Here is a 10,630-nt window from a genome sequence, read left to right on the forward strand (position 1 = left end):
AAGTTTCTTGTTAATATTCCACAGTACCATGAATTATCTCATAATATTAGGAGTTAGGAACTGATTCTCTGGCACAAGCGCTTGACTTCAACTTACCTTCTACAATTATGCAAATGAAAACAGTTAGTGAAAATCAAATTAACCATTGGAAAAGACAGCTTGCAGCTTACTTTTGCACTTGAAATTGCCACCCACTTATTTGTTTATTAACATGGACATCCAGTTGCAGAAAAAATAAAAAAGGAACTATGAAGGAATCTGAAAGTACTAGTAAAGGGCAAAGACTGGCAACCTGCTGTTCATCTGCTATGAAGAGGCTAATTTAGTCTGAAGTAGCGTGCGTTAAGAGTATTATCCTAATAAATGACCGCAGTGCTTAAAGAAATGCTGGCCTTTTGTTTTCCACTGTGCATAAGCCAGCAGCAGAACTTTACAATAAAGCTTTATAACTGAAGACCTACCAAGTAGGGCAATCTGGGTCGAGGTTTAAATACAAAGACATCACTTCTTATGCAGGAAGTGGCTAAATTGCTAGAGACCGGGAGATTGCCAGAAAAGGAGCTGCAATGCTCTTCTCATTAGTATGCTCTTCCCTCACTATATGCTGTTAGCCACAGGGGAGAACTGATATCGAGATAGACAGATCCTTGTTTTGACCCAGTAATGGCTGCTCATGTACTACTTGGGCTGTAGAGACTACTTGCAATTACACATCTGTCAACAATTCCAACTGTAAGATCATGCTTTCTGTTACATATAATTTTGCAGAATATGTCTATCTGCTTCAGACAGAGCATTTTTTTTCCTGAAACTTTTCAGGTAAATAAATTAATAACTTCCAGCAGTTTTCAAGATTCAAATGAGGAAAAATAAAACACTGAGAAATCTCAGCAAATGAAGCTGCAACTCACTAGAACATTATGTAAAGGAGACATACTAGAGAATGGGACTGGGACACAATTAGTAATTAAGAGGAAATGGATGAGCACAGATGAGAATTAAGTGGAGCAAAGAAAAACTGGATCTCTGCTGGAATCTGGTAAACCTTGAGGCATAGCTGAATTAGATTCACTGGGAACAGGATATAAGATGAACAGAAGGGAATGGGTTCTGAAACAATGGGATGAAACACCAAGAGGGCAAAAGGTGAAGATGAAAAGATATGTCTAGTTAAGCAGAATGATTTGAGGAAATACAATCCCCATCTCTAGGGTTTGTATGCACATATTTAATGCTTGTGTAATAACCAAGTTTTACAAGAAACATCAAATATATGATGAAGATATATAGCAACTGTCATTCAAAAATGTCTAGATAGTTCTCAACAATTTGGAACCACGTTTCAGATAAGGAGTTAACTAGATACTGAACTGTTCTATCATTAGTTGGCTACCATCACTTAAAAGAGAGTTGTTCTTCTATGTTCAAAATCAGCATTCAAAGATGAAGAAAGAATAAAAAAGTCACTTCTGGAGATTAAGTTTATGGTTAACTAAATGCAAGCAGAAATCCTCCTCTTACTTAAAAAAAAAGGACAGAGAGAAAGTTTGGTTTAGAAGACTGCAGTACAACTATTTATTTGCATATTTCTTCACTATAAAAAGACACATCACAAGCCTATTTACCTCACTATGACACTGAGGGAAATATTAATATTGGAAGATCTCATAACTTACTCTACACCATTAAAAAAAAATGCTGTGCCAGGTCTTCTGCTAATGTGAAATGCTATCGTTTTCTCGTTCTCAAATCTCTCCTTGTAACACTAAGTCAATAAAAATGTAGCTGCTGGGAATACACTGAATCTACTGTTTGATTGACATCACTTCAAAATTGTTTTCAGTGCTTTTGCTTTGACAATTGTTAATAGAAAGCCAAAATGATTACTGATTTCTTTTTTTTTTTTTTTTAGTTCTTATTATCTTTTATTTTATTTCATTTTTAAAAGTAAAAATTAAAATGTAAGTTTGTATGGGAACTGTTGAGTCACGGCCTGAATGTCTGATCGATCACCTGAAGCAAGCACTGAGTCAGCCACGGAGCACAGGTGAAAGCAATTCACCTGTGTGATTGGAAGGGGTGGAGCCTGGCTGCAGCTCTCCTAGACCTCATTTAAGGGCTGACTGCCATAGAAGAAAGATTTCTCTCTAGAGATCACTTCTCTTGGTGTCTTTGTGAGCTCAGGACACAGGTAGGATTTTCCATTCATTTCCGATTATACCTTTCCAACATGATAATCTTTCCAGCTATACGCTCTCTAAAGACCAGCCTAACTTCTCTGTATATTTGTCAATTATATGCCTGTATACTCATTGATTATACAAAGTTTAACAGTTAAAATCTATTGGCATTCTGGAGTCTCATGCTTCTAACAAGTATTTTTATCTTTTCATACAATAAAGATGCAAAAATTAGCATTATGATGAATGTATATTTTACTAGACATCTAAAATGAAATTAGGCCTGCCATATAGTTCTTATACAAAAGCATCCTAGAAATATGTTTTGTTTGGGATTTTTTTTGGTTTTTTTTTGCAACATATATCATTTAATTATATAACTTGTGTGTGAAGTGAACAGTAAGAATATATTTTTTTCAAGCAAGCTTCACAGAAGTCAGAGGTATTTGAATCCAAATAATAAGTTTTACATTAAAAGGTTCCCAACAGGAAAAATTGAGGATTTTTCTCCCCCTATTGTGTACTTGTAATCAATGCATTTTATAGCATTTGCTATAATTAGACTATGTTTATAAAACTTCAGTTCTGTTATTGTTTTACATGTGAAAAATTCAGTGTTTATAATCATGGCAGGTCAAACATAACTTCTGTCTCAATGTACACATACATTAGAGTATCCTGAAGTCTTTTATGATGTAAATTAAAGTTCATGTATAACAATGACCACTGAGATAAAAAAAAATAGTATTGATGTAGAATTAAAATAACGTGAGAAAAATGTTTAAGTATTAAATACCTTAAGAAATAGCTTAAAAACTGGTACCAAGTATCTAGAGGAAGGTGTGTTTCTCTGGAATTACTTCAGCTCCAGAATAACTCAATGAAGACCTAATTTTGTCCCTTTCCCATTTTCACACAGTTAGAATTTGTTTTCTATCTTTTTAACAGAGGTACAAACATTATAACTGACATTCCTAATTCAGGAGATTGAGTATGAATAGAGAAGTATGCTTGTAATAAAGAGAAACCCACAAGAAGTAGTAATTTAAATTAACATCTGCATACATAAAATTGAGTAATACGAGTTTACTAAAACACACAAGATAGAGGATTAATTACATGTGTTAAAACCATATAAACCAGAGCCAACTACATCACATTGTAGTGTTCTTTAGGCTTCCTAATTTACAGGTAATACTATGAATTTTTATTTTAAATTTTATCATCTTTACTTTCAATATTCAAGTATTTACATACACAACAACTTTGTGTAGTATTAAAGAATTATGAATTTATACATATATTCTTGTACATTCATAAAATGTGTGATACTCATAAACCAAATAACAACTGACTATCAATTTATTTGTGATTAAGTGATCAAGCAGAAACCCTTGATGACAAAGCAGAATGTTGTCAATAACTATCTTTCATGTATTTCATTTAACTAGTTGGTACAACTTTCAGTTTATCGACATGAAGACTATAATAACACCTTGTCCCTAATTAGAAAAGTAGAATAAAGAGATGAGGGTGAGGAAAAGAAAAAACATTCTTTTTTAAAATATTTGAAAAGAGTTAGATATCTTTCAAGAATCATAGCATCAGCTAGAATAGATAAAGACACTACCACAATATGCATGTCCTTTCTGAAAGACAGGGAAAAGTAGGAAAAATTCCCCACAGATTTTGGACAACATTTTAGTTCTGATTATATCACTTCTGTTATACCCACATTTCTCCCCATTTTATGGCAGCTGAACAAAATTACTGATGTATAGTATATTCTATTTCTTTTTTAGAGTTATGTCAGAATAGAACAGATGAAACATTAAGAAACAAGAAAGTAAACTCTTCCACCAAGAATATAATGATCAGCCTTGATACTGATTGATATGCTTCTTAATCTTTCCCATTTTATCCACTTTCCCTATCTAATATGAATTTCACTAGTTCTCAGGAGATCAAAAGAAAAGAATTTGCAAAGATGCTTACGCAGTTGAGTTGCATATAATTTTTCTAACATTCAGTATAGCATCAAGCAAGGGATTCATAGAAAAGCTAGATAGGGATAGAAATACTTGAGTTGGAGGTCTAGTTCAACTCCCTGGTAATGAACACGGACACCCACAGCTAGACCAGGTGCATGAATTTGCATTTGGATATGTTGAACTTCATGAGGTTCACCTGGGCCCAAGCTAAGACTACTAAATCCTTCTGGATGGCATCTCATCACCCTGGTGTGTTGTCCACATCCCACAAGTCAGTGTCATCAGCAAACTTGCGGAGGATACTCAACCCTATTTTCAAAGTCATTGATGAAGATATTAAAGAGTGTCATCCCCAGCACTGACCCCACCCCTGTGAGACACCATTCATCGCTAATCTCCATTCAGATATTGAGCCATTGCCCACCATTCTCTGGACTCAATCCTGTAGCCAGTTATTCATCCATTGAACAGCCTACCCATCAAATCCACATCTATCCAATTTGGAGAGAAGGATGTGGGGTGCTATGTTAAAGACTGTACTGAGGTCCAGATAGATGGCTCAATAGATAGAACAATGGCTCTTCCCTTGTCCATTGATGCAGTTACATCACTAGAAAAGGCCACTAGGTTGGTCAAACAGGATTTGCCCTTGGTAAGGCCATGCTAGTTCCGCCATATTATCTCCATATTCCATGTGCCCTAGTATAGCTTTGAGGAGGATCTGCTCCATGACCTTTCTTGGCACAATGGTGAGAGTGGCAGGCCAGTAGTTCCCAGGGTCATCTTTTTAACCCTTCTTTAAAATGTGTGCGATGTTGCCATTTTTCCAATTGCCACTAAACAAATAACCTTTGGTTTCTGCCCTGTTGGGTGTTACATGGGAGAAGAACATACACAAACTACCTTGAAATCCAGACAGCTTCAAGAAGATTGCTGTTATATATAGAACACATCAAATTTAGGGAAATCCATGTTTTTGTTTAAATTTTGACCTTTTCATTTTATTTTCAATACTTAGAAGAACTTGGAAGATAGCCACATCAGAACTTTCTCCATAAAATTATTTACATAGAACCATGTATTTCATTTAAAAGTAATCCCCTGTTCTGATTTTGTAATGTGTCCAAGTAAGGAAAGCCTTATGTCTGCAGAGAGAGAGCATGCACAAAACTGGCATAGCATCATAGTTAGGTGTAAATCTTAAATATTAAAAGGATTAGGGCAAGTATGTGCTGCGGATTTTGCAGGAAACAACCAGCTTTGCTGTAGATGCAGTCTCAGAGAACTATTTATAGTATAATCTACTCCCCAGCCAGGTTAGATAAGTCTTCTCATCCTTTTTGTGTGCAGTACTTAGCATATGCTTGAAATTTTCAAGAGGAATCTTTTTTTTTTCAGGATGGCTTTTGCTTTTACAGTACAGTTTGAGGCTCACTACACAGATTGCATATCAGCATTTTCTGTCCCATGGAGAGCTGAAATTAAAGTATTAAAACATGCATAATACAGGCACTGTCCCAAAAAGACTAAAAAATTTTTTATATATATCCTCATGACAAATGAGTGCACAGAAACCCACAAGTATTTTCATAAGCGTATTTGGGAGATTTTATAAGCCATAAAAGTGTTTTTTTTTTTTTACTAAGTTCTTCTAAAACACGTTTACTTTCCAACAACTATCATGTTACTTTTCTGCTTGAACCAAAAACCTGTTAGAGTTATTTCAATGTGAAATAAAAATAGGTTATGACTAACAAATCTTTTAGCACCTTTGTAATAGTGATTGAATAGCAGAGGTGAAAACATTCAATTTCTCGCAAGACATTGTGGTCAAATAACATGGAATCAAATCCATGGTGAGCCCAAATCTCCAGAGTGAAATTCCAGATTTGAAGATTTAAGTTTCTCATATTTCAGTATCTATTTTCTAATAAAGATATCCTATGAGGTTAAATGAAGAAAACAAAAAGCTTGCAAAAGTAAGGACCAGAACCTTGTGCAAGTAAGCCAACTAATACATGTATATACACACATTCAAGAAAGTCAACATTATGTGTATACATATGAGTTACAAACAGGTGTTTTTTATATATTTCCAATACCTGATCACCTATCAGAAGAGAAAGAACATTCACTGGTAAAAGCTAGATATTGGGAACTTCAGCACCTACGATATATTTCATCTGAAGGCAAATACACATTTGGACATGTAGGTACAATTTACAGTACATAGGTTGCTCTGGAAATGATGTCTTATGATACTTATTTTCATGGAAACTGCAGCAGATACAAAGAGCACAATAATACTATTTGATAGAGCACATTCTCAACTACAATACAAATTTTCACCATCGTTATCTATGCATTTTCACCAGCAATGAACAAGGGCCTGCATGCCATGCTCATAGAAATCTATACCAGCAGAGGTGACCCACTGTTTCACAGCTGCTATGATGTTGTCATAGTTAAGAAATGGCCAGTACAGTCTTTCATTAGCCCAAACAGATGGAAGCCAGAAATCACCAGATCCAGACCATACTGTGACATGGTATGACAGTAAAGCCAAGATAAGCTAAGTGCTCCATGGTCTTCAAACTAATATGGGGCATTTACATGTTCCAAGAGAATGACCTACTCTGACCTGACACTGGAAAAGAGACTATCATGACATATAGAGAAAATATTGCATCCTTGCTTTCAATGAAGGAGATATGCAACAAAGTCTGTAACTTTTATTTAATGCTGTCCTTTGTAGTATTTATATATTCATTGAAGAACATCATGACTAATATGGAAGAATTAATAGAAGGATTTAGATTCTTCCTTTTCCCTTTTTCACTGTTTATTGACTAAAGTAAATTGAAAGGGTGAGCTTCAGTCCAAACTTCAATTATGTTTAGCTAAATATTCAGTTCAAGGTAATAGCAGTTAAGACAAAAATAGTACTATATTTAAGCCTACAAAGACTCTCAGGTGCTTAAAGATAAGGGTATGAAAGCTATAGGTTTTCCAAAAATGCTTAACTGATGTGTAATCTTTACTTCTCCAGCCCTTAGGGACAATATGAACAGGGGGGATGCTCTCAGGATCAACTCTCAGTGCACATTTAAAGAATCTGAAATTCAGCAGACAGTAGGAATAAGAACAGATAGTAACCTATTCAGTCATCCAGTAGCAACAACTGGAAGAGGATGCAGTCAGACTCCCAAATACTTTGGAAGCTTAAGTCTTGCACGACTGCAAGACTTTCATTATACTAATACACTACTTCTATTGTAATAATACCACTAAAATTCTAATCATCTTAAGTAGCACATGAAGCATTTTAAATGAGAATTAAGAGGAACATAAAGAATTCCAGAAAGAATTAATAATTTGCAGAATTTGATTTGTTTAACTCGGTCAAGCTGCTTCCTAAAGTGAAAATACAACATAATAACTGGCTGATTGATATGAACTGCATCTTTCATATACTTAAATATTATGAAATATTGGTACAAAAATTGTGAAATAAGTTCCACAGCAGGCTGTTCCATTTTCCTTATCTTAATTGAAGAGTGTGGTACTATGAATCTCATAGCTAGTAGAAATTTATTCAAATTAAAACTTTCATTGGCTGCAGTTTGAACTGCAGAAATGCTTGTAGGTTCATGTTTTTGCCTCAACATTTCCTAACTCTGGTATACATGACTGCTGAAAATATGCTCAGTACAATTCAAAGCAAGCATACACTATTTAAAAAAAAATAATAGCAACCTTAACATTTAAAAAATAATTAAATTGAAATCAGTTCTCCAGTCCTATACGCATGAGCTTATGTTTACCAGAGCTGATTCAGCAAAACTCTGAAAACATACACTAATAAAGGACTGCTAATATGCTTAGCATTAAGCTCTGATTTAGTGAAACTCTTATAGCACTTCCTCAAATGTATTTTGTTAGACAAGCATAATGAAGTATTAAATTCTCAGTGTACGTTTTTCCAGGACTGTGGTCAATGTTTGCCTCCAGCCATAGCATGACCTGGTTACTTATGTGTTTGAAAGCTCCTGAATAGACAAAATGTCTTGCTCTTTATTGATCTAATTCTACTGGCTGTGCTGGTGTTACAGCCGAACTTCCAGCCCGTGCCTTTAAGCATTGTACAACACATACATTTGGTTAGTTCTCACTGATTCTATGTACTTTTAATGCTACTGTAGGAGTTTGTCTGCTTTGAGTCTGCAACAAACCTTTAAGATGTGTTTTTCTTCCCCCATATGATTTGTATTTTGTCTCATGATTATCTATTTTATATTTTCTTTCTTATTCCTACCATGTTATCACGTAGGTATGTTGAAACTGTCCCAGTTCTAACTGTACTTTCTCTTATTTCCTGATTACATTACATACCATAATTGAGTAAGGACTAAACATAAACAGGTAAACAGGAAGGTTTGATTTCATTTGAGGAGTGTTGTTCCAATTCACCAAACACTGTTTATAACATTAGCAAAGCTTCATCTGCAATACAGAACAGTATGTAACTTAGTGTTATTGTTCATTATTGAATGTAAAAGTGATACTTACACCTTAGAGAAATAACAAAGCAGAATGGAAAGACAAAGGTACCCAAGATTCCTAGCTCAAAGACCTATAAACTTACAATAATACTTCGTTATAAAAATATAAACACTACAATAAACACGTCAAATTCTTTCATAATGTTATTTTTCCATAGTCCAAATTCAGCTCATCACATTCATCACATTGAGTGATTTATACAGTGTGCTTAAAACCATTATAATATCACATGTTTAAACACCCTCTGTCTCCACATTTTCATGTAACATTCAACAAAATTTGAATCTTTAGCCACCTCTTGAATCAGAACAGCTGTCCCACACAAAATCTATACAATCAGCTGAAAAGATAGTGATTAGACAATAAATGATTTATTTAAAAATGGTTAAGGGCCTATGTGATTTTGAATATTTTAATAGCTTCCTATTAGCACCACAAGGGCCAATTACACAAAGAATTTAAGCAGAGTACTTCTTTTTCAGAATGATATAATTATCGTGTTAGAAAGAGAATGAGCAGCTGTTAAATCCTGGCACAAATATATGCAAATAGATACTAAAATAGATGAAAGTAACACCTCAACAGATTCACTTCACTGAATTTCATATGTTACCAACTCTCAGACTCCACTCAAATCTGAGTGAACAGTTGTATTTCAAAGAAAGCTTTCTGAACAATCTAAGCCAGAATTTTACTGACAATGCATTTTTATTACTATAATATATATTTTTGAGCCTTCCCCCTTAACTGTGAAAGAATGAGAAGATTAAAAAAACAACTGATAAAAGGCAAAAAAAAACAGCAAATGCAGTTAAGCAAGCTCTTTGAAGGATGCTCTTAAAAGAACCTTGAGGATCTTTGTTGAATCTAAAATAAAGAGTGCTTATCAAAGAGAGATTCTGATAAAAATACATCAAGATCTTGCAAGATCATCTTCAATTACTAATCTAATTTGTCCATTATCCACTCCCAAAGCCTTTCACTATTCACTTTCCTTCTCCATTATCATTGTGGACCATCATCAGTCTTAAGTTTTCAAAAAAACTTCTTTTATTTTCTTTCCATTAAGCACTTCAGCTTAAGACTGCCTAAGCAGGTAATGTTACACTTTGTTATAAAAACTGATATGACTTAAGGACAGTGTATCAATATTAACATTAAAAGTAGTAAAGGAAATAAATTTGAAAACAACTTGAACAACTTTTCAATCTATTAACGATTAATTATTTTTGCTTCTCATTGAAACTGTAGACAGAACAATTAGTATCACAGATCTTCAACTAATTCAGATCCTAAAAGAAAAAATTCTTAATCTGATTTTACTCAATGCTCTTTGCTTATGAAGGTCTGTTCCTAGACTTTCAGGACAAACTCTAAACTCAAATTTCAATTAAGACTTCTTGTGCATAACACTCACAAGCTTTCTGTATGTAATACATCAAATCTCACACACGTTCCTGTGTACATTAAGAAAGAAAAACCAACACCACCACCAGAAACATCTTTCCCCTCAACAAAGAAGCACAATCCAAATAAGCAAACAAGTACTTGCTCAATGATACTACATGTGTAGAAGTAGAAAAGAAATGCTGAGAACTTTCTAGACAAAGTGATAAAACACACAAGCAGGACTACAGTTCAGTATAATGTTATGTTAGGGTGCCATCTACTGTTTAATACTTCAAATTAAAAACAAGAATTTTTTTTTAAACAATATCTGGAAGGGCTCATGACAGCTACCTTACATATGTATTTTTTAATTTTAAGCAGAGGATAACTTTATCAATTCAAACTTGGAAGTCTACTCTAAGCTTCAAAAACTTGCTAGAAAAATGTTGCGTAATAGAAGCCTTTACAATATTTATAACTGCACAATATACAACTCTTTACTTTTCT

This window comes from Phasianus colchicus, chromosome 6 (assembly GCF_987193195.1).
Source record: "Phasianus colchicus chromosome 6, bPhaCol1.hap1.1, whole genome shotgun sequence".
Lineage (NCBI taxonomy): Eukaryota > Metazoa > Chordata > Aves > Galliformes > Phasianidae > Phasianus > Phasianus colchicus.